The following is a 24,478-nucleotide window of genomic DNA, read 5'->3' as shown; positions in this document are numbered from 1 at the left end:
TACAGTCCGTCGTTCGGGTGATAAGACTGATTTTGAGCGCTCAAGACCAGTCTTCTCACCCGAACGATGGACTGTACACACGCCGGATTTGGCGTGCGGACGACTGAATGTTCAAACGGCCTGTCGTTCTGGAAAATCCGACGTGTGTATGGGCCTTAAGCCTTAGCACCCACAAAAGGCTTAGAACTTATATATATTGAAATGTGAATTATGCACTTAGAGGTGACAGAGGTTGCTCTGTCACCATGGAGCTCCCACTTGCCACCTCAATTCGTGTGATATTGGAGACAGCATTGTGCCAGACATACACATTCATTTCTTCAGCCAATTTGACCATCACCAACTGGATCTCCTGGAGATCTATTGCCTCTACCATATCTAATCAATTCCCACATCAGTTTTGGGAAGTTTATAAACTGAAATGTAACTGGACATGCTGGAAAATCTCCATGCAAGTGGGTGAGGAAGTTGTGGTAGTAATTTACTGGCTGCATAGCACTGCACAGCATAGAACAATACAGTATTAGTGGCTCGATTGATGCTCAACAGATTTCTGCTGAACTCTACCCAAGATTGTATGTGCACTGGGGAGGGAACCAATCACAAAGGAGGCATTGATTGGCGTACAATATCAGACTGTTATGGACCAATGGGCACTGTTCTAGTGACAAATGTGGAGTAGGAGCAGCTTAAAGGATCACTATCGGAAAACATTTTTAACTATATGAAAAACACTTAAGTAAAAAGTACATTTCTTCCAGAGTAAAATGTGCTATAAATTACTTTTTTCCCTATGTTGCTGTCACTTACGGTAGATAGTACAAATCTGTCAGAACTGACAGGTTTTGGACTAGCCCATCTATCTGCTCATGGGTGATTCTAATGGTTTTCTTTATCTTCAAAAGTACTTCGTGAACAGCAGTTGCCCAGTCAGTCCAAGTGCCAGAATAGTGTGCAAACAGGTAAGGAGGGCGGCCTGTATCTTTGTATAGATCTTTTCCAGGGAGTACTTTGGAGTAAATGAAACACTAAGAATCCCCTATGAAGAGATGGAGGAGTCAAAAACTTGTTGGTTCCATCAGATTTCTACTAAGTACTGTAAGTGACACAAACATAGGAGAAACGTAATTTATAGCTCATTTTACTTTGGAAGAAGCATGCTTCTTATTTGTATGTGTTTACATGTATTTGAAATTTTACAATTGTTCGCAATAGAGGTCCTTTAATGAGTCTAACTTCACTAACTATTGGTTACCAGCTCACTTTAACCAGCTCAATCCGTGCAGTGCCATAAATGTATTTTTACACCCTGCTAAAATAACATACATGAATTAATTCAGATTAGGGAGGTTGTGGAAAACAAGCAAGTCCTTTGAGTGATATTTCTGTGCGGCATCTCCAGTCCTTATTATAAACAATTTATATTAGAGCGAGGCAGCTTGTGCTCATACACGGAGAGAAACGCCAGGAAGAATTACAAGGGAAGGTTTGAAATTCTGCATTATTGTGTGACATTGCACGGCCCAACAGCTCTCTGACAGCCTAGAAAATAACTCCGTTTGTCGGCATAGCACCACACTTAACTCTTACGTCGCCACAGACCAGTTTGCTGGTGCCGATTAGGAGGTAAAAGTACTGGCAATTCAGAGAATTGTTTTTTAGTATACGGTCTTAAAGCAGAATTAAAGTAACCGGACAAACTAGTACTGAACAGAAATACCTCCTTAGTGTGAAAATGCAAAGAAGGATTTTAAGCCCTGCACTGCTTGAACGCCTGGGACACGATCTCTGATACCGTAACAGGACAGTCTAAGGTCATCTGCAAGGCTGGTAGGGAGATTGAGCTTCTGTATTAATGAGCGTACACACATACAATTACTGTCGCCAGCAGTGATTTGGAATAGATCCCTTGGGAGACAGTATGGGCCTAACTATTGTACAGATGCACTGCTTGCCTAGAGACAAGCAATATGTTCTGTTGCTATGGAAAGGGAGGAGGAAAGACAGTGTAGCATATGATGAGTGGCTTTGAGCTAGGGAGGGGGAGTAGGAGAACAATGCGCTCCAACAACAATACAACACTCCATATCCCCTGGCGATGTATCAGGACTGCTGTACACACACTACATTCTTGGCAGACCAGGCGACTTGATCAAGAATCCTCTAGCCCATGTGTACAAGGCTTTAAACAAATGAACAGGCTAGGATTTTCGGTAAAAGGAAAAAAGGGCGCCGACAGCTAGTGGAAAGGGCGCCGCCATTCACTCTCATAATAAATATTGTTTAATTGGCGCCGAACAGGAAAAAAGGGCGCTGGAGATTATTAACGTTTTACAAACCATGCCCAGAGATTTTTAATGTTTTATAACTGTGCTTGTGATGATTTAGGCTTGTTTCTCAGTGGGACGTTACAGGCGCACGTTAGAGCAGCCTGTAACGCACCCCACCGCACAGTAATGAAAAATCAATGGGCTGTTCACAGTGCCCACGTTGCATTACATTGTATCGCTGCACCTCAAGATAATGTACTGCATGCTAAGCCGCGTTAGACTGTTTGCACATGCTCAGTAATGTTGGGGAGGAGGGGAGAGCGGCCAGGCACATGGCTAATTATTATTCACTGCACGGTGTGACGTGCAGTGTTTACTTCCTGGAGCGGCCGTTCTGTGCGGCGATTGGCTGGCGGGACTACGTGATGCCACATGCGTCCAAGAGTACGCATCACGGACGCCAAAGTGAGCTACACAACGCGGCTCAGTCTGACGTCCACATCCAGCACCACCAGGCGTTGCGTTAGGGGCACGTTATGCGACCATAACGTCCCCTAAAACGCAACGTCCTGGTGGGAAAGTAGCCTTAACCTCCTCAGCGGTATGGACGAATATATCCGTCCATCACCGCCGGAGGTCGCCGCTCAGGCCCTGCTGGGCCGATTTTTGCAAAATAAAAAGCAGCACACGCAGCCGGCACTTTGCCAGCCGCGTGTGCTGCCTGATCGCCGCCGCTCTGCGGCGATCCGCCGTGAGCAGTGGCGAAAGAGGGTCCCCCCAGCCGCCCGAGCCCTGCGCAGCCGGAACACAAGTTCCAGCCAGCGCTAAGGGCTGGATCGGAGGCGGCTGACGTCAAGACGTCGGCTGACGTCCATGACGTCACTCCGCTCGTCGCTATGGCGACGATGTAAGCAAAACAAGGAAGGCTGCTCATTGCGGCCTTCCTTGTTTATTCTGGTCACCGGAGGCGATCAGAATGACGCTTCCGGAGCGCCCTCTAATGGGCTTTCATGCAGCCAACTTTCAGTTGGCTGCATGAAACAGTTTTTTTTAATTTAAAAAAACCCCTCCCGCAGCCGCCCTGGCGATCTTAATAGAACGCCAGGAAGGTTAAGTTTAGAAAATGCGCCCGTGACGAATAACGTTTATAAAAATACGAAACATATTTATCGTATTTAACTAAAACATTAAAGTTCCATCCCTTACTGTTTGTAAAACAGTATTATTCACAAAATAAAGCGATTAGTACGTAATGTAAATTACAATATATTTTTTACAGTCACTATTTGTAAAACATTATTATCCACATAATAAAGCGAACAGTAAGGGGGGTGGTTATGGTTAGGCACCACCAGGGGGGTGCTTAGGCACCACCAGGGGTGTCTTAAGGTTAGGCACCACCAGGGGGGTGGTTAGGGTTAGGCACCACCAGGGGGGGTCTTAGGGTTAGGCACCACCAGGAGGGTCTTAGGGTTAGGCACCACCAGGGGGGTCTTAGGGATAGGTACAGGGAGGGTTCTGTGTGAGAGTAGGATTATGTTTAGTTTTAGTAAAATTTTAGTAATACTTACTAATGTCCTACAACACTTATTACGAACGTAGTTATATTTATATCACCGTTATAAACAATATTTTTAGATTTTATTATAAGAAGAAACGATAAATGAAGGTTATTCACAATAATATACAAGTATAAAGATTAAACATATATTATCGTTTTTTTTTTACAAAGGTTCACTTTTAAAACAGGGAAGATTAACGTTTTCACAATTTGCGATCTCATACACATTATTTAATGATTTCTAAATTTGAAAAACATTATTTGTAAACGAAATACAACACAAAATTTTTATAAACGGTATTACCGCTTATTGTTTACACCCCGCACCCTTTTTTTCCCCGACGCCCTTTTTTGATGTACGCAGGATTTTCTGTATTCCTTTAGATGTGCATATCTATATACTGGCATGCAGAAGAGCTCCCCCTGGTGGCTGCAGCACATCGAAAACGATGTCAGGGATGCACTGGACAGGAAAAACCCCGACTCATGCACACTACTTGTAGGAAGATTCACTTCCTCTTCCTGCCTGACCTGCTCCACAAGCTGGTGGGACTTACAAAGCATGGTTTAGTGAATTGAAGCATGCTTTTTCGGTATATTACCAAACTTCTATCACATGAGGGAAATCTTACTGAATTTGGGGGGAAAAAAAAGTGTAAAATACAGAATGCGGTATTTTACCAACCTAAATTATGTTACCAAACTGCTCTTAGTGATTTGGGGCCATTGAAGTACAGTTGGTATTAAGGAAAGGGATCTTACTTTTCAAGCTAAAAAAGGTGAACGGACACCATGGTCCTGACTCCTTATTCAGTTAACTCTTCTCCTGAGTTTTCTTCCAGGAGACATTTTTTTTTTTTTAATCTTACCTAAAAAATATTTTTTCAGCACCTAGTGACTGAAAAAGTACTAAATTACAGGCTAAACATTAATACCAAACTTATTTTGAGTTGTTCATACTTCTTGGGAGCTGAAGGGCAGGTTCACACAGACAGTTCTGTGACGCTAAATGATAGCTGCAGCACAAGTGTATGGACAGCCATCAGTACTATCGCTTACCGTCGTTTGTGCAACCGCCACGTTTCGATCCTGATTTTTGCTGTCGTCTGACCGATGCTTAGCTGATCCTGGAAGCAGCATGTTGCTTCCAGCTTTGTTTACCGCCACACATCCTTGTCCCCCTGCGAGGATGTAAAACGCACCCCAGAAAGCCCTGCCAAAAGCTGACAGGTTTTGCTGCAAGCTTGACGCCGGGGTGCTGCAGGTGGCTGGCTCACACGTCTGTCTGAACCAGCCCTAAAAATTGATAAGGTTTGAAAAAATCTCCTGTGAGAAAACTCAGGAAAAAGGGCAACTTAATATGGGGCAATGTTGGCTAAGTGGTTTGGTCTGTACAATCCCTGCTGGGAAATGATATACCGTACATGGTGTCCATATACCTAAGCATTCAAGCTGCCTTCCACAGCCTAAATACAAACAAGGGAAATGTATATTTTGAAATAAATTCATTTGAAATTATATATTTATTTTTGTATGTTGTGCAGGAAAATAAACTGGTTTAGCTATCGAGGTGAAAATGTCTCCCTCTACTGCTGTAGCAAAGAAAGTCTCAGCATTGCAGAAGCCAAAGTTCTGCAAGCCAAGTACGACTGTTGATTAATACTGACTTATCATCACAATGCAGTTATGCAGTTCAAATATGTTTCCTAGGTAGCAAATTTAAGTTACCAGTCAAGCTAATAGGTGGGACTAAAACAGTTAAAAAAAACATTAACACATAATATTTCATATTTTCCTGATTAAAAACGAAGCTCAAATACTTTTTATTTAATATTTATAAAGATGAACAAGCAAAATTATGAATTTAATATAGCTGATAACTGTTCAGATGGGTCTTCAGGCGAATAGGGGACATGACATGTTGAGTTTCTTTGGGGCAAGAACAGGCATTAATGATAATATTATCCTATACAATAAAAGGCAAGTGTCCCTGCATCATCACCTGAATGGTTGTGTGTCCCTGGTTTTTTTGTACTGAGCATGTGCGCAGTCAGGGCAGTTAGGAGCCGGATCTGACAGTTTTATTGTGTGTGGTTCACAGAGGTTCTCATTGCATTGTGGGAAATAACAGCTTTTTCCAACTGCAAGCAGCTCCCTGTGTGCATATACTTCAGACAGTGGTGGGGAACGAGCAAGTGGGACGCGTATGTGATCGTATTGCGGGGGGTAGCGGCTATGACCTAGCGCCCGTTTTTTTTAAGGTGCGCCTTTATACTTGTAACTTATAATATACAAGTGCTGCATAAACATAGTAATTATTATTTGTATGTAGTATTTCACTTGAATGCTTGGAAGATCTAAAAAAAAGTAACTGAAGACAAAATGTATATAAAGAACACTATGTTAGCTGCATAGCTAGCACTGCTGCCTTTCAATGCTGGGGTCCCATGGGTGTATAGGGGGACAGGATACCATCTGCATGGAGTTTGCTCTCCTGCGTTTGTGTGGATTTCCTTTAAGCACTCCAGTTTCCCCCATTTCCTAATTTATTTGGTTTTCCCCTAAAAACACTGGTAGGGACTAGAGATGATGGTTAAAGGATACCCGAAGTGACATGTGATATGATGAGATAGACATGTGTATGTACAGTGCCTAGTACACAAATAACTATGATGTGTTCCTTTTTTTCTTTCTCTGTCTGAAAGAGTTAAATATCAGGTATGTAAGTGGCTGACTCAGTCCTGACTCAGACAGGAAGTGACTACAGTGTGACCCTTACTGATAAGAAATTCCAACTATAGAACACTTTCTTAGCAGAAAATGGCTTCTGTGAGCAAGAAAGAGATAAAAAGTGGAATTTCTTATCAGTGAGGGTCACATTGTAGTCACTTCCTGTCTGAGTCAGGACTGAGTCAGCCACTTACATACCTGATATTTCACTCTTTCAGGCAGAGAAACAAAAAAGGGAATACAGCAAAGTTATTTGTGTGCTAGGCACTGTACATACACATGTATATCGCATAATGTCACATTTCACTTCGGATATCCTGTAATGAAATGCTATTTTTTATTGTTTCGAATGCAAATTTTATGCAAATTGTTATTGGAATTAATATAATCTTGAGTTTAATCTTGGACTATTTCAAAGCTATGGGGAAGTTCTATGTATCACAGTTCACAGGTAAACGTGAACTGGAGGCAGGCCCGGAGCTGCCATTGAGGCAAAGGGGGCAATTGCCCCAGGACCCACGTCCTCTGCTGCCTTCCCTCCGCCCTCCCACCCCACCGGACCCCCCCCCCAGGTGGTCTATCTTGACTGCTTCCCCTACATGTTGTGTAGCTGCACTTTAAAAATGTCCCAGCGGCTACTCCATCCTTGCTCCATCTTCATCCCCAATGCCTGCCTCTTCTCCATTTACACAGGCAGAAGAGGCAGGCAACGAGGCTGAATATGGAACACGAATGGAGCAGCTGCCGGGAAAGGTGGGCCATTACAATGCAGTCCCGGGGAGCAGTGGGGGAAACCAAGCAGGGGAGGGGGCAGCCGGGCTCAGGAACCCAGGGCTGGGAGGGACCCCCAAGTTACCTATGGCCAGGAGGCTCCATCCATGCCACTTAAACCTGACTGGAGGGACTCCTGGTAGCGAGTACACATCATCTGAGGAACAAGGTTGGATAAGTCAGAACACGATCATATACTATGCTGGTGGTCACACTACTTTGGACCACCAGTGACTATGTAATATATTGTATACCGCACTTCAGCTGTTAGAACTTTTAACACAGCGGGCTGATAATGCCAATCACAGAGAACAGCATTTCTCTCAAGCAGTGAACGGGTGAGTAAACCATTTTTCATCAATATTGACTTGATTAATTGTAAGATATTAGCAAACAACCCCTTTCTGGGAAGACCTCATTCTTCCAAACCTTGGCAAGACTGGAGATGAGATTTCCCTGCCAATAATTATAAGCATCTGTTATTATCAGCGACAGCTCCTACTCAATGAATATGAACCATGCCTCCAGCATCTCCAACTCCCTGAGAATAAATAAGCCTTTTACTATCTAAATATATTGTGCCAGGCAGCTTATCCAGCAGGTGCCACATCTGCATAATAAATACTGTAACCGTATCTGGGTGCAGTTATCATTTCATCTCATTCATTAGCTAAATTATGCCCAATTAAAAATGAAAGGGAATATACAGTTTATGCCCAGAAGAACTAAAAACAATATAAATAAATACATATTAATATGTATATATATATATATATTTTTAAAGTAGAGACCTGAAATGTTACTGTTTCGGTACTCTGCCTGCACCATCACCTTGTGACATTGAGCAGAGAGAGAATGTTGCTGCTGAGTTGTTGTACTTAATAAGTCTCAGATCTGATACACATGCTTGAGAACACTCGGTTGAGAAGATTGTTCTGATCGTTATCGGAAAAGAGTTTAGCTTGCTATACGACTTCATTGCAGATTGTTAAGAACGAATTAAAAATGCCAGGCTTGAATTTACAGATGTCCTGGCACCCTAGACGCCGCCCTCCATGAACCTACAAACCCCTGCTGAACTGCACTGCAAGTTTGCTGGGTGTCCCAACTGTCACTTCTCTCTTACTTCCCTTGCCCATCAGAGGTAGCTAAAGGTGTTCCTTAGCATTAAAGTGAACCTGAGATCAACCATTATCCTGTATTTATACTTACCTAGATAGCGGCAAAATGGAGCCGCTGGAGAGAACGGCGACAGCCTCCACGGACCTCATGGGGCAGGAGGAAGCCCCAGGTAAGTATAAATACAGCATAATCGTTGATTTCAGGTACACTTTAAGTAGCTAGTGGTGCCCCTGACTGAAGGGAGATCTCATCAGTGAAATGCCGAGAGCCAGGTGAGTAACCTCTCATTTACGCTCTGCTCGTGTGGTAAATCTGGCCCTGAAGAATGCGCAGTATCTCCCTTTGCTTCTGCATCAAAGGACTTCACCCATTCTGGGAGCTGCTCGCTTGTGAGCCATCTGTTCTCCCTCATCCTCTCTCAACTGACCAGTACATGCTGCCCAGTTACAGCTGAGGAGGTCTTCATAATGTTTGTGCCCCAAACTGTAGCCTTAACAATCAATGCAAGATTGCGTAGGGCGACAGTTACTGTACATGTGCATGCACTTCTATACTGAGTAAAATTGGCAGATAAGTCAGCCGATGAAGCACTAAACTACACTGGGGCACTGCTAACCCCCCTTCCTCCCACCCCTTGAGAATCACTGTACCAGAGTGCCTCCCTGCTCAGTAACATACAGTTATCGGTTTCCAGGCTCCAGCAGCATACAGTGAACAGGATAGGGTCTGTAAAAAAACTCTCCATGTCTATGTAGGCCCTAAGTAAACCAAGGGTCCTATCTATTAGTCTCCAGCAATGCTTAGTTACTAAGACCCCCCCCCCCCCCTCCACACAAAAAAAGAAGAAGAAGATGGAGCCGCCACTGAATATCATACTTTTGTTTGTGACATGCAGTGTGTTTTATTAAAAAGAAAATGCAAAAATGAAAATCTCTGTTCATTCAATTTAAAGAGAATATATTTGTTTTGTTTAGTATGAAAAATTAATTTTTCATTTTTTTCAACTTGGTACATTACAAATTTCAATGTAAGAGGTCTCATAACTCAGTGAACAGCAATGTTGGGCAGCAAATTTGGCACACATGCAACAGCTAACATGGCCATGCACTAAAGCCCCAGACACACACGTGTAAACTTGGGTGGCCAGTTTGGAACGTTTTTTGAAAAAGAAACCAGCATGTAGACAGCGATAGATGATTCAGAGAGTAGCATCATCACAGGCGAGAATATTGTTCCTCTCCCACTGGAAGCTGATTCATTGTGCGCCACACTATTGTCTCTCCCCCTCCTTCAATAGCAACAGACTGTGTCACTGTGCCTGTAGTTCAGCGATGTGTCTGTACAGCACTCAGCCCCAAACTGTCACCTGAGCGATCAAGTTCCGATCCCTGTGGGCAACAATTTTTATGGGTGTGTATGCATCTTAGATCGTGAGTTGGTGAGCCATCCATTAGCAGCTAAGAAATGAACACACCTCTAGTTAAAGTGGACCTGAACTCTTGCAGGACAGAAGGAAAACAGAGAAAGGCACTCTGTATGTACTTCCTACTACTTCTTTCCACTAATTCCTCCTCATCTGTGACTGATCACAGTGTAATTTAATCTCTCAGCTGTGTCAGCTGGCTGCCTCGACAGAGCAGTCAATTTGTAAACACAGGATGTTAAACCTATGTCTGCTTCCATGAAAGCAGGAAGTAGACACACTAAAGATTTATTGCAGCATTTGTATCAGCTGTAACAATGAAATGTTTTTTTAATCTTTAAGAGCAGAGAGGAAGTTCTGAGCTCAGGTCCGCTTTAACTGATAGCTCCTGGCTTAACATTTGTCCATTGTCAGTTTTGTTTCCTGGTAGGCAAGAATTTGACTACCTGATCCCTGCCAAGCAGAAGTAAAACAAAAGTGTTGTTTTTTGGATGAAGTTTATCAGTAAAAGCAGTATCTAGAGTTTGAAACAAATATTCATGTTTTTATAGTGCGTCGGTTTTTAAAAAAATGTACGCACCACCATAGACTAACATGACTTCTGGGACGCGGTTTGCCTGCAGAATCCGCACAGTAACGTAATTCTGGCCCTGCATCAGGGATGCGTTGAAACCGCCACTTCCGGTGAGTCACGCCGTGACATCGCAGTATGAAAGTCTCCATGCATTTTTACTGCACGTCGGTGGTGTGCGGTCTTTTGGATGATAGTTGGGCATGTAAATGTGTGTAAAAATTGCGCCTCCTTCCCCCACCCCCGTGGACTCGCGAACTCTTATTCTTTAGGGACAGTCACACAGCCACAGGTCACAAGTAGATCTGCCTACTTACTAGTGACTAGCCGCTCATCCAGGAGGAAACAGGGACCAGGAGAACACACAGGCGAAGAGAGCCCGGAAAGCCGACTCCTCCATGTGCGCTGCGCACTGACAGCCTGCAGTACCGCTACAGGACATCAGGTGTCATCATGCGGGGGTGACGTTATGATGACTTATCGTCTGATGCAGGCAGCCCAGGAGGAGTCAAGGAAGCTGATGACCCTAGTAATTTCTTCCATTTGGCTGCACCGCACGTCACCAGCTCCCTAGCGGTTATGTCCTTCTGCCTGCGCCCCCCTTCTTTTACTATCTGGTCTGCGCCCAAGGCGGTCGCCCTGCCCAAGAAACGGCCCCGGTTCGATTACACGACTGTTGGTCTGGACATAATTCAGTTTGCTGTGTGTGTACAAGATGTTTGAATGACTTGTACTTAACAACAACATTTCTATAGGTCTTTTCTCCCATAGGGCTCAAAGCACTTAGGCTCTCTCAGATTCAGTAGTTGGTTGTAGGATGAAATATTCACACAACAAAAATTACATTTCTGCAATGGCCAAACTGAACAGGTGGGATTTCAGTCTGGATTTAAACACGTCCAGAGATGGAGCTGTCCCGATCTGCTGAGGTAAGGAGTTACATAACGTAGAAGCAGCATGACAGAAGGCTCTGGGACCAAAAGTTTTCAGGAGGACTCTGGGTATGACTAGATTATTAGAACCTGTGGATCTGAGATTACTGTGTAGCTGTAAAATGTTACAGCTACACAGCTGTAACATTTCTTTCATGTATCCTTGGCCCAGATTATGTAACGATTTAAATGTCAGTAGGCCGATCTTGAATAGGACCCTCCATTTTATAGGTAGCCAGTGAAGGGAGTGCAGGACTGGTGTTATGTGGCAGTGAAATAGTTGGTTGGTTAACAGTCTGGCAGCAGTATTCTGTATCAGCTGTAGGTGATACAAGTCCTTTTTTGGAAGACCAGTGTAGAGAGCATTACAATAGTCTAGTCGGGATGTAATGAAGGCATGAACTAAGGTTGGCAGATCTTCTGGGGGGATAAGGTGCTTGATTCTTGCGATGTTCTTCAGGTGAAAAATAAGATAATTTCACCACAGCAGAGATGTGAGTTCTGAAGTTTAAATCCCCATCAACTGGAACTCCCAGGCTATGCAAATGCTCAGAGCTGTGTAGATCAGTGCCTCCTATTCCTAGTGGTTACTGCAAGTTAAGATGTTTTGTTGTCATGCACTGCCCTCTGATCAGAAGGATTTCAGTTTTATCACCATTTAGTCTCAGCCAGTTGTCACTCATCCATTGCTGTAGTTCGGCTAAGCAGGCGTTTATAGTTGGAGTTGAGACTGTCACACCAGACTTGAAGGAAAGATATAGTTGGGTGTCGTCAGCATAGCAGTGGTATGCCAGGCCATGTTTTTGGATTAGTTTTCCAAGCGGTAACAAATAAATTGTGAAAAGCAGAGGAGAAAAGATTGAGCCCTGGGGCACCCCATACTTGTTTTCAATGTGGGCCATATCCTGCAGTCCGTCGTTAACTAAGGTGTACAGTATGCAAATGAATTGTTCGTTCAGTTGGTTGGTACGCTGAAAATACAAGTTATGCAATCACTTGGTCGTGCAGTCTGTCATGTCGTTGAGATGATCATGCGGAAAAGTTTCACGTTTGTACGAGCCTAAAAGAAAACCTGAACTGAAAATTAAAAGTCAAAATAACCATACACAGGTCATACTTACCTCCCGTGTAGTCTACTCCTCAACTCTTTCTCCTGTCCCGCGTCCTCTTTGTCCATTGTGATTAAGGGAATTCTCCGTCCTCCATTTTGAAAATGGCCATTACCTTATAACAGCTTTCTGGTCAGCACACTGTTAAACTGTAACATTGCCCACTTGAGGCATAGGGAAACATGGACATTACCTGGCACATCAGTTGTCCTCTCAGCTATAACCGACAGCAACTGATATATAACAGACAGCAACGGATATATTTCAGTTCTGACAAAATGTTGTCAGAACTGGAAGGGATCATTGTCAGAAGAAAATGGGGATCTTCTGAGAGGAACTGATGGCAAGTTTACTATGTAATGTTCATTTTAAGTTACCCTCATGTGTTTATTTTAAATAATTTTACTCAGTTCAGGTTCCCTTTAAGCCGACACAATGCATAGATATGAAGAAGCAAAGTACATAAAACCTAAAATACATATTTTTGACAGGCAACACCCTCATTGCAGCACAGATGGAAAAGATAACTGTGTCCATTTGGAACAAGATTCTATTTGAAGCAGGGGCGTAGCAATATAGGGGTTCAGAGGTAGCGATCGCATCGCGGCCCTTGGGCCAGAGGGGCCCCCGAAGGGCCCTCCCTCAACTGCAGCATTAGCTCTCTATTGGTCCTGTGTTCATAAAAATCACTTCTATAGATGCTTTGAATAGTGGTAATCATTAACAAGCTGTTCCCCATCCCCTTCTTGCACCTCTGACACTGTAGTTGCCATTGGCAGGTTTTGGTGCGCCATATCAATTGTTATTTATAGAGTGCTTGGGGGGCCCCATTGTAAAACTTGCATCGGGGCCCACAGCTCCTTAGCTACGCCACTGATTTGAAGATACTACATTCATTCAGTCAGTTCACAAACTGTAAATCCACATAATCTGCTGGATGTAACCACAGGCAGCCATACCTGGAACAGCAACATTGGGAATACAATGCAAACCTAGCCTATAAATTGAGCTAGATAACATTTCTGATAATGTTATTAGTATAACCTAATGGTGCCAGCCAAGACTCCATTATTCACCAGGGCAGCCTGAAAATGTGACTTGCACTTGGCACATTACCAGCTTAATGCAGCCTATTGATGATGGCCTAATACAGAGATAGTTCAAAGGAAAGGCCTATGTAAGGTCAGCTAAAAACGCTTCGCTCTGGGCAAATATAAAAGCCAGCATTTCATCCAGTTGTAAATCCATTCACAAATATTAAAAGGTTTCTTTTGTACTTTTTGTTAGAAGTACCTGAATAAGTATTCTGTAATCCCTCTTGGTTTGGAGAAGAGCAGCTCAATACTGACAATCTTAGGGCCAATTTCCACTAGAGATGGTCAGAAATGCAAATCCGCTTTCCGCCATTGCCGATTACAGCTACCAATTTCTGCATTCCAATGCGGATTTTCGCAGTAATTTCCGCCGACTTTAACATCAATTTTCTCAAAAACTACAAGGTCTTTTTAAAAGATTTTTTTTCCTTTTGTTCCCACTCTTCTGCTTAACATTCCCTGACAATTTGGTGTTTCTAGCTCCTATGGGGGCTTTGCTATTAACCTCTAAAGTCGGCATCATACCGCATATCGGTAATGTGGATTTTCCTCATTTTCCATTACAGTCAATAGCCACCGACTTTAGCGGTTAATAGCAAAGCTCCCATAAATACTAGAAACACCAAATCTTTAGGGTATATTAATCAGTAGAGGTAGGAAGAGGACAAAAAATCTTTCAAAAAGACCTTGCAGTTTTTGAGGAAATTGATGTTAAAATCTGCGGAAATTTCTGCGATTTCCGTGAAGATCCGCCAACCGCACTTGCATTACCGATTTTCAAATTCCGATGCAGAAATGCAATTTCAGATCGGAAATTCGGAAGCTGCATTTCCGCGGAATCTGAACGAGCGACCCTAATTTCCACTGAGCCGGCGTGCACATGCAGTGATGCGAGTATGCATTAGAATCGATTAACCATGGACGGCTATAGGGATTCAGGTATTCGGCAGTTTCCTACAGCATACCACCATCCAGAATCATACAGAACTGCGATTCGGACGGCGAGTCAATGGCCCAATAGGCAGTGTTTCCAATGTGCGTCTCGCCTGCAGGGAATTGCTGTGGATTCAGCCCTAGTGGAAACGGCCCCTCATCCTTAATACATGTTACACAGGTCAATTTTACTTTGCAAAAATATAAATACCTTTTAATACGGTAGTACACTCGCAAGGGCATGGCTCTCTCACCCTTTTGTATCTTGTAATTTGTTATACATTTTATTCACCGTGTTAATTTTGTCACTGTAATTACCAATTCTGTATTTTGTACCACTTCTGTGTTATTTAATTTTGTATATTGGTGAATACCATTGTCTATATTATGCACCCCATGTTTGTTTCTTACTTTGTACAGCACGACAGAAAATATTGGCGGTTTATAAATTAACTAGTGACCTTAGCCCGTTTTAAAACGGGCTAGGTCCGTCACCGCTGCCAGCGTGCGCGCCCGCATCTGCCGCGGACATGCCCGGCCATCCGCCCCCTGGCTGTCCTGCTTTCTGTCCAAGGGGTATCCCTGCAGCACATGCGCAGTAGCGCAAACACAGGGACACACACACGGACACGGGACGCGGAGACACAGGGGTTTTATTATAGAGAATAATAATATAATATGACCTAAATAGACCAGTCACACCCACTCTACCACAAGCACTGCCTCATTGCAATGCAAAAAAATGGTAAAAAACCTGTCAATACTAGTATGAGTAGCGTGTGACACTCCTAAAAGTTCAGAAGCAATGTATTGGTAGTAAACATATAAATTAGTTGAGCTTGTAATGTTAATGATTAAATGTCTCCAAATGTATTGTTAGACCAAGCTGTCACTAATCCTTCAGCCTTTTGTCATTAAAAATCTGATACTCTAGAGAAGGAAGGATCTGAGTCCTATAGAGCCTTCCAGTTTCTATGACAGTCTCTGCATTCCAATGCTGTCACCCCCATTCAAATTTGCTGCTACAGGGGGCTTCGGAAGCACTCGTATCTCCAAGTGCTCCTGAAGATGGGCTGCTACATAATGCACCGGCAAGAGTGTGCGCAATAGCATGCTTGCGCAGCACGGAAAGAAGTGCTTCCAAGGGCTCCCAGAGGCTGATGGAGCGCTTTTCAACCAGATGGTTGAAGACAGCTAACAGGAGGTGGCAGTGCTGGAAAATGGGGACTGTGAAAGGGAAGGCTCTATAGGACACAGTGCCTTCCCTCTCCACAGGTAAGTCACTGAATTTTTTTAAAATAAAAACACCACAGATAAGCAGTTACTTCCTGCTTTTAGGGCTGGAAACCACTATAGTGCTTTCAGCAGCATTTTTGGAATCCCCAGCAATTCCAAAAGCACTAGTTTAATGAAAATCAATGGAGATGATCCCACAGTAGCGATTGGGATTTCGACAAGTCACAATCATGGTGCCTGCAGCATGTTTGGAAAGTTTGTGCTTCGATACAAAGTACAGGATCACTGCAAAATCGCCTTGCAATTGCTGTACAAAGCGATTTTGCAGTGCTTTTACTACCAAACCTATGAAAAAACCCAAATCGGAAATTGCAAATCTAAATCGCTGTACAGATCACTTGTATTAAATTCACAATTGCTTCATAAATGTCGTGAATCACTCCACAAAAATCGCTACCAAAAGTGTCCTGTGAATTTGATATTGATTCATGGTTTCTAGTGGATCTCAGCCCTTAGAGTGATCGGGGAGTGCTGGTGTCCCAAAGAGTTTAGGTGGGAGTCCAAAGGAGTGTAAATTGATCCAATAAATGTATTTTCCATGCCATTTAAATTTTGCAAAAGCTGTCAATGTTGAGCCCCCCCCCCCCCCCCCTTTTTTTTTTTTTTTTTTTTTTTTTTTTTAAAGCTTATGTTGTGAAAACGGACAATTTTGCTCACGTCTAATTAGAAATTACAAAGAAGCAAGTGCATTTCTCAGGCAAGTTTTGCAACGTGATAAACATTGTACTCTTTGCTTAAATTCAATTTATTTACTTCATTTTCTCTGCTGTGACAAGTCAAGCATCTGGAATATGTAAAGTGGAAGCAGAGCTGTGAGACGCAGACTGTGAGGCAAACAGCATGTAAAGAACAATCTGCATAGTCAGGAAGCCATCATGTCCCAGTGATCAGACAATGTGCTGAATACTGATGACTGCCGAGATTGAACCATGGGCTCGCATTGTGCCCTAGGGCCACACTTTTATGGTCATTTCATTTTTCATTAATTTTTAAGAGAAATGCACTGTGGTGGCAGCATGCTGACAGAAGCCTTCTTTTGGGATATACTGTAAAGTATCAAATCAAAGCTACAATAGAAAAAGTTAAGGACAGTTAATTATTGGAAAAATGAAGGAGCAATTTTCAGTATAGCGAGTCTGAGGTGTAATGGTGGCCACTAATGATACAATTTGCCGAACGATTGTTTACAAACGATTCGTATGAACGATCCGAAACGATCATTTGGAACCGCTGATAGACAAAACTCTTCTTACCAATCCGATTACATTTCATAAATCTGATCGTATTAGTTAGGAGATTTCCCATACGCTAATTTCCGATTGTTCAGTAAATTGTATCGTTAGTGGCCATGGAAATGTTATAGCATCTAATACTGTATTATTCACCATGGTGAAAATACTGTAGACTATCCATACTCAGACAACTGTGTGTTCCTTGTTGACCAGCTTAGGTATTTAGCAGATCTACCCTCTTGAGACCCTTTTAAAAAAAGAAGGACTGTTAAAGCACATTAAAGTGAAACTGTGCCAGTTATTTAAATATCAGTTCATCATGTAAAGAACACTTGCCAGAAGAAATATTGTTGATAAGCTTTGTACAGGTAGTCCCCAATTTACGAACAACCTGCCACGAACAGTGGTGCTCAGCAGAGCTCGAATATTCGAGTAGCTCGAATATTCGAGCTCTTTTTCAGCTATTCGAGCTCGGTATTCGAGCTCCGAATAGCTGTAGCTATTCGAATGGGCTATCCGAGTACACTCGAATAGCCCATTCACTATTCGAGCTATTCGAGCAACCCGGCGCTATTCGAGCTCGGTACCGAGCTCGAATAGCGTCATAGCCCAGATTGATGTCCTTAGAGCCAATCAGAGGGCTCCCAGGCCCTCTGACGGCAGCCAATCACAGAGGGGGACCCTGGCCAGCCCCTACCCTATAAATAGCGGCCGCCATGTTCCGTTTCTCCATGCTTGCCTGAGACTTGTACAGAGAGAGAGTTGCTCCTTTGTGCTTTGGCTTAGCAAGTGCTCTATTGTGATCATTTACCTAGCGTTTTTGCTCACCTACACCTGCCATATACACCTATATTGTTGTTAGTTAGATAGACATTGTATTTTAGTTAGTAGCTTGTGTGTTACATTAGAGACAGGCAGCTGCTGCAAGCTTACAGGTTTAGGCCTCAGGGGGGCCTTGCCTCTGTGGGCAGCTGTCCTCTGTTTATTTCTCTCATCTATACCAGTATTTCTGCTGTCCTTTACTAATAGTATTGTAGTTATACTGTACTAGGAGTAGGACACTCACTGACTGTCACTGTTTATAGGCTACTAGCTAGCTCCTGCGTGTGTGCACTCACTCACTGTCTGTGTGTGTACACACACTCTATTTCCTTCTGATTACTGATAGATTATTGTTAGTTATTTGTACTTACTTACTACTTACTCTTACTGTACCCGTAGGGACACTCAGTGTCACTGTTCATATAGGCTACTAGCTCCTGCGTGCGGTCACTCACTGTCTGAGTGTACACACACCACCCACACTCCATTTCCTTCTGATCGCTGATTGATTATTGTAATTAGTTAGTTCTACTTACTGTTACTACTTACTCTTACTGTACTAGGAGTCTAGGACACTCAGTCACTGTGTTCATAGGCTACTAGCTCCTGCGTGCGGTCACTCACTGTCTGAGTGTACACACACCACCCACACTCTATTTCCTTCTGATCGCTGATTGATTATTGTAATTAGTTAGTTGTACTTACTGTTACTACTTACTCTTACTGTACTAGGAGTCTAGGACACTCAGTCACTGTGTTCATAGGCTACTAGCTCCTGCGTGCGTGCACTCACTGTCTGAGTGTACACACACCCACACTCCATTTCCTTCTGATCGCTGATTGATTATTGTAATTAGTTAGTTCTACTTACTGTTACTACTTACTCTTACTGTACTAGGAGTCTAGGACACTCAGTCACTGTGTTCATAGGCTACTAGCTCCTGCGTGCGGTCACTCACTGTCTGAGTGTACACACACCACCCACACTCCATTTCCTTCTGATCGCTGATTGATTATTGTAATTAGTTAGTTCTACTTACTGTTACTACTTACTCTTACTGTACTAGGAGTCTAGGACACTCAGTCACTGTCCATAGGCTACTAGCTCCTGCGTGCGGTCACTCACTGTCTGAGTGTACACACACCACCCACACTCTATTTCCTTCTGATCGCTGATTGATTATTGTAATTAGTTAGTTGTACTTACTGTTACTACTTACTCTTACTGTACTAGGAGTCTAGGACACTCAGTCACTGTGTTCATAGGCTACTAGCTCCTGCGTGCGTGCACTCACTGTCTGAGTGTACACACACCCACACTCCATTTCCTTCTGATCGCTGATTGATTATTGTAATTAGTTAGTTCTACTTACTGTTACTACTTACTCTTACTGTACTAGGAGTCTAGGACACTCAGTCACTGTGTTCATAGGCTACTAGCTCCTGCGTGCGGTCACTCACTGTCTGAGTGTACACACACCACCCACACTCCATTTCCTTCTGATCGCTGATTGATTATTGTAATTAGTTAGTTCTACTTACTGTTACTACTTACTCTTACTGTACTAGGAGTCTAGGACACTCAGTCACTGTGTTCATAGGCTACTAGCTCCTGCGTGCGGTCACTCACTGTCTGAGTGTACACACACCACCCACACTCCATTTCCTTCTGATCGCTGATTGATTATTGTAATTAGTTAGTTCTACTTACTGTTACTACTTACTCTTACTGTACTAGGAGTCTAGGACACTCAGTCACTGTCCATAGGCTACTAGCTCCTGCGTGCGGTCACTCACTGTCTGAGTGTACACACACCACCCACACTCTATTTCCTTCTGATCGCTGATTGATTATTGTAATTAGTTAGTTGTACTTACTGTTACTACTTACTCTTACTGTACTAGGAGTCTAGGACACTCAGTCACTGTGTTCATAGGCTACTAGCTCCTGCGTGCGTGCACTCACTGTCTGAGTGTACACACACCCACACTCCATTTCCTTCTGATCGCTGATTGATTATTGTAATTAGTTAGTTCTACTTACTGTTACTACTTACTCTTACTGTACTAGGAGTCTAGGACACTCAGTCACTGTCCATAGGCTACTAGCTCCTGCGTGCGGTCACTCACTGTCTGAGTGTACACACACCACCCACACTCTATTTCCTTCTGATCGCTGATTGATTATTGTAATTAGTTAGTTCTACTTACTGTTACTACTTACTCTTACTGTACTAGGAGTCTAGGACACTCAGTCACTGTGTTCATAGGCTACTAGCTCCTGCGTGCGTGCACTCACTGTCTGAGTGTACACACACTAAATTTACTTGTGATTACTACTGATTATTGTAACTGCTAGTTGTACTTCCTGACTGTTACTACTTACTTACTGTACTAGGGGACACTCACTCAGTCACCTCACCAACCAACCCACTCCATTAAAGTACCCCACTTTTCACCCGCCCTTTTAAAAAACTTTTGTCTATACGCCCAAAACATTGAAGATGTCTGGAAGTGGCAGCCAGCGCGGTTTGGGCAAGGGGAAGGGCAGCAAGGGAATCAGGAGGAGAGGGAGCAGCATTGTGGCAAGCCGCGGCCGCGGCCGCGGGCGCGCCACCATGCACAGTTCCGCAGCAGCAGCAGCAGCGTCAGTGGCTAACATTCCTCCCATAGCCACTGGCCGTGGACGCCTTGGGCGCCGCCCAGCAGGAGCATCTGCAACTCACGCTGCAGAGACGCAGCAGCAGCGTGTAGCACCTGCTCCCATTTTCCTCCAGCCGGGTCGGAAACGTCCCATTGAGGAAAAGGATGCAGACACTGTGGTGCAACTCATGACGGAGGATGAGCAGCCCGCCATCAGCTCTGCATCCGAGGCCTCCACCCTCACCACCACCACCACCACCACCACCACCACCACCACCACCACCCCTGTTCGCAGCAGCCGCCCAGCAGGGTCTGGGGAGGAGGCCAGTTCACCGTCACTCGCCGACCTGTCATTCAGCAGTCTTTTGACCCCAGGCATCATGAGTAAATTGTCTGCTGTTGTTGGCGATCTTGAGGAGGAGATGCTGATGGGCACTTTGGGGGATGAGGGATTGGACAGCAAGACTGTGGCGACAGTCAAGCAGCCCATCCATGCATCAGGAGAGGAGTTTGGGGGGTCCTCATCCCAGCAGGACATGTTTCAGGAGGGGGAGGATGATGATGACCCGGTGACAGACAGAGACTGGGTGCCACCACCTCCAGGGGATGTCGTCCTCAGCAGCTCTGAGGAGGAGGAGGAGGATGCGCTTGTGGGCCTTGCAAGGAGGCGCATCATTGCAAGCATTGGCAGCGTCCCACACCCTGCTGGTGTCTCAGGCTCAGCAGCAGCAGCAGCAGCAGCATCAGCCAGTACCACCACCAGCCGCACCCAAGCCCCCCAAGCCCCCCCCCCAACCACCACAGGGAGACAGGCAGCAGCGCTTCCATGCCGTAGGGGGATGTTTAAGTCACCAATCTGGCGATATTTCACCATGCCCACTGTGTACAGCAAGTACGCCACTTGCAACCACTGTCAGCGGAAGTTGAGCAGAGGTGCAGACCCCTTAAAGTTCTGCACCAGCTCGCTCATCAACCACCTTGCGGCTAAACATTTCCACCAGCATGAGGAGTTCCAGAGGCTGAAGGCATCTGGTGCTGGCAGTGGCACCACACCCATCACTGCACAGCCTTCAGCAGCAGCAGCAGCAACAGCAGCCACCCGCCCTCCTGCTCCTCCAGCAGCACCAGCAGGAGTGCGGAAACGCACTGCTCCTCCCCCCTCTGCAACTCCTGCCGCCGACACTGAGGCCTGTTCTGGCAGCCAGTCCTCAGTGGCCTCCTCTGCTGTGTCTGCTGATTCCCGTGTCAGCAAAAGGCCACGCCAGAGCCTTTTGAGCGAGTCCTTCCAGGGGGTGGTTAGGGCTCTGCCTCCCAGCAGCCGTCGCGTGCGGCAGCTGAACGGCTTGCTGGCACGGGCCATGTGCTCCCAACTCCTGCCGTACACGCTCGTGCAGGAGGGGAGCGACATTCGTGCGCTGCTTGCTTGCGCAGCCCCAGACTGGCAGCTCCCCAGCAGACACTTTTTCTCCCGCAAGGCCATTCCTGCACTGCACCGCTTTGTGATGGCCAATGTGGAGCGAGGGCTGGAGCACGCGGTTGGTGAAAGGGTCCACGTCACCATGGACTCCTGGAGCAGCCGCTTCGGGACAGGCCGCTACCTGTCCTTCACTGTCCACTGGGTCAGCTTGGTGGAAGGGGGTGAGGATGGGAGAGCAGCAGCGGGCACAGCAGCAGCAGCAACACAGTGGGTGGTGCCACCCCGCAGGCTCAGGGGAACTGCAGCAGGTTCCTCCGATCCTCTGCCATCCTCCGGCACACCTGGCCAAACCCCCCGCCTCAGCAGCAGCGTGAAGGCCCGCCACTGCCAAGCGCTGCTGCACTTGGTCAGCCTTGGGAAGACCAAGCTGACGGCAACCCATGTGTTGGCCAAACTCCAGGAGCAGGAGAGGATTTGGCTGACCCCCAGAGGCCTCAGAGTCGGAGAGGTGGTGGCCGACAATGGGGCCAATCTGGTTGCCGCAATAGACAGGGGAAACCTGACCCACATCCCCTGTCTTGCCCACGTGCTGAACCTGGTGGTGCAGAAGTTCCTGCGCACCTACCAGGGGATGGGCGAACTGCTGGAAACGGCAAGGAATGTTGTGCGTCACTTCCGGCGCTCGGCTGCAGCCTGTGCGAGCCTGGAAGACGTGCAAAAGGAGCTGGATCTGCCACGCCATCGGCTGATCCTTGACGTTCCGACTCGCTGGAACTCCACCCTGGCGATGTTGGAGCGTCTGGTTGAACAGAGGCGCGCTGTCAAAGAGTACCTTGCCCTGGCCACTATTTCCGCAGCTCTGAGAAGGGACAAGACCAGCAACTTACCGTCCATCGTCCCCGATGATGACTGGAGGCACATGCAGCAGGTGTGCTTAGTGCTGGCTCCCTTCCTGCAGGCCACAAACATGGTGAGCAGGGACCATGCTATGGTCTGCGAGTGGGTGCCCCTGGTTTCTCTGCTGAACAGGGCCCTCGATGCTTTGCTGGAACAGGGAGCGGCAGCCTTGGACCAGCAGGAGCGGCAACCAGCTGCGCAGTCCACCTCTGAGGGGGAGGAGGAGGAGGACTTGGTGGAGGTCCCTGACCTGGCTGCTGATGAGGGGGATCAGCACAGCGCAGCTGAGTTGGTGCGGGGGTGGAGAGAGGATGAGGCGGCAGAGGAGGAGGATGAGGACAGCACTGACGTCGATGTGCCAGCAGACGTGGCCCGCCTCTTCCCAATGGCAGCGCACATGCTGACGTGCCTGCGCAGGGATCCCAGGGTGATCCAGATGAAGCAGAGGGAGGACATCTGGATCAGCATGATGTTGGACCCACGCCTCAAGGGGAAGTTGAGCCAGTTCCTGCCGCCTGCAGGAGGAGACCCAGCGCAACAAATAAGGAGCTTGCAGCAGGCCCTTGTTGAGCGCTTGGAGGAAGCCTTCCCCCAGCCTTCCACCCCCACTGTCCAGCAGCCAGCACAGAGGCAGCAGCAGGTGCCTGCATCCAGCAGCAGCAAGCGCCCCACAGACCTGCTGTCTCTCAGCCACGAGCTCTACAGGACTGTAGAGGCTCCGGCAGCAGTGACTAGAGAGGAGATGCATGCAGCAGCATCCTCCTCCGGTCACAGCCAACGCCTGACCAGCATGGTGGCTGACTACATGGGGTCGTACAGCGGGCTTGACAGCGATGCCCCTGTTGATCCCATGGAGTATTGGGTCAAGCGCATGGAGATCTGGAGCGAGCTGGCGCAGTACGCCCTGGAAGTGCTGTCCTGCCCCCCTTCCAGCGTGCTGTCCGAGCGCTGCTTCAGTGCAGCTGGTGGCGTGGTCACCGAGAAACGCTCACGTCTGTCTCACAAGTCTGTGGACAGACTGACGTTTCTCAAGATGAACCAGGCGTGGGTGGAAGGCGAGTTCCTGGCCCCTGTTGTCGGCGAGAGGGGGACATGAACTGGCTGCCGGAACCATCGTTAATGTGCCTTACCACCCTTTACCACCTCCTGGCTCCTGCTCGCTAAGCCAGCCTGGTTCACTTTGACTATTACGTCGCCTGCAGCCACACATTTTACACCTACAGTGGGCTGCTGTGTACTGCCCTTCTGCTGTCTGTCTGTGTTTCCCACTGCCAGGGTACACAGATGATTTACCTTCTGCTGCCACTCTGCCACCAGCTATTACGTCAAACAATAGCTATATTGGTTGCAAAACCAAAAACCAAACAAACCATTAAAAAAAAAAAAAAGGTTTAATTTTTCTGAGGTGCCCGGGTTGAAAACTGTGTTGTCCCAGTTGTGTATTGGACACAATGTGGGCTGCACGACCGCTGTCTGGGACCTCCTGTTGTGTTTATTTACAGCCCTGGTATCACCGCTAGGTACCAGGGCTATTATGTCACGCTGCCTACCTGCTGCCACACTCACACTGCTCCTCCATACCTCCTCCTGCTGCTGCTGCTGTCTGTCTGTGTTTCCCACTGCCAGGGTACACAGATGATTTACCTTCTGCTGCC

The 24,478-nt window shown here is 46.0% G+C and overlaps 1 protein-coding gene across 8 annotated transcripts in view; it reads right to left on the bottom strand.

The window, feature by feature from the left end:
* SEMA4G (semaphorin 4G) overlaps positions 1-24,478 on the bottom strand; it is a 316,367-nt gene that overhangs the window by 46,328 nt on the left and 245,561 nt on the right. The window lies entirely within an intron of this gene.

This window comes from Hyperolius riggenbachi, chromosome 10, assembly GCF_040937935.1.
Source record: "Hyperolius riggenbachi isolate aHypRig1 chromosome 10, aHypRig1.pri, whole genome shotgun sequence".
Taxonomy (NCBI): Eukaryota; Metazoa; Chordata; class Amphibia; order Anura; family Hyperoliidae; genus Hyperolius; species Hyperolius riggenbachi.
This window is presented reverse-complemented; position numbering and strand designations above follow the sequence as displayed.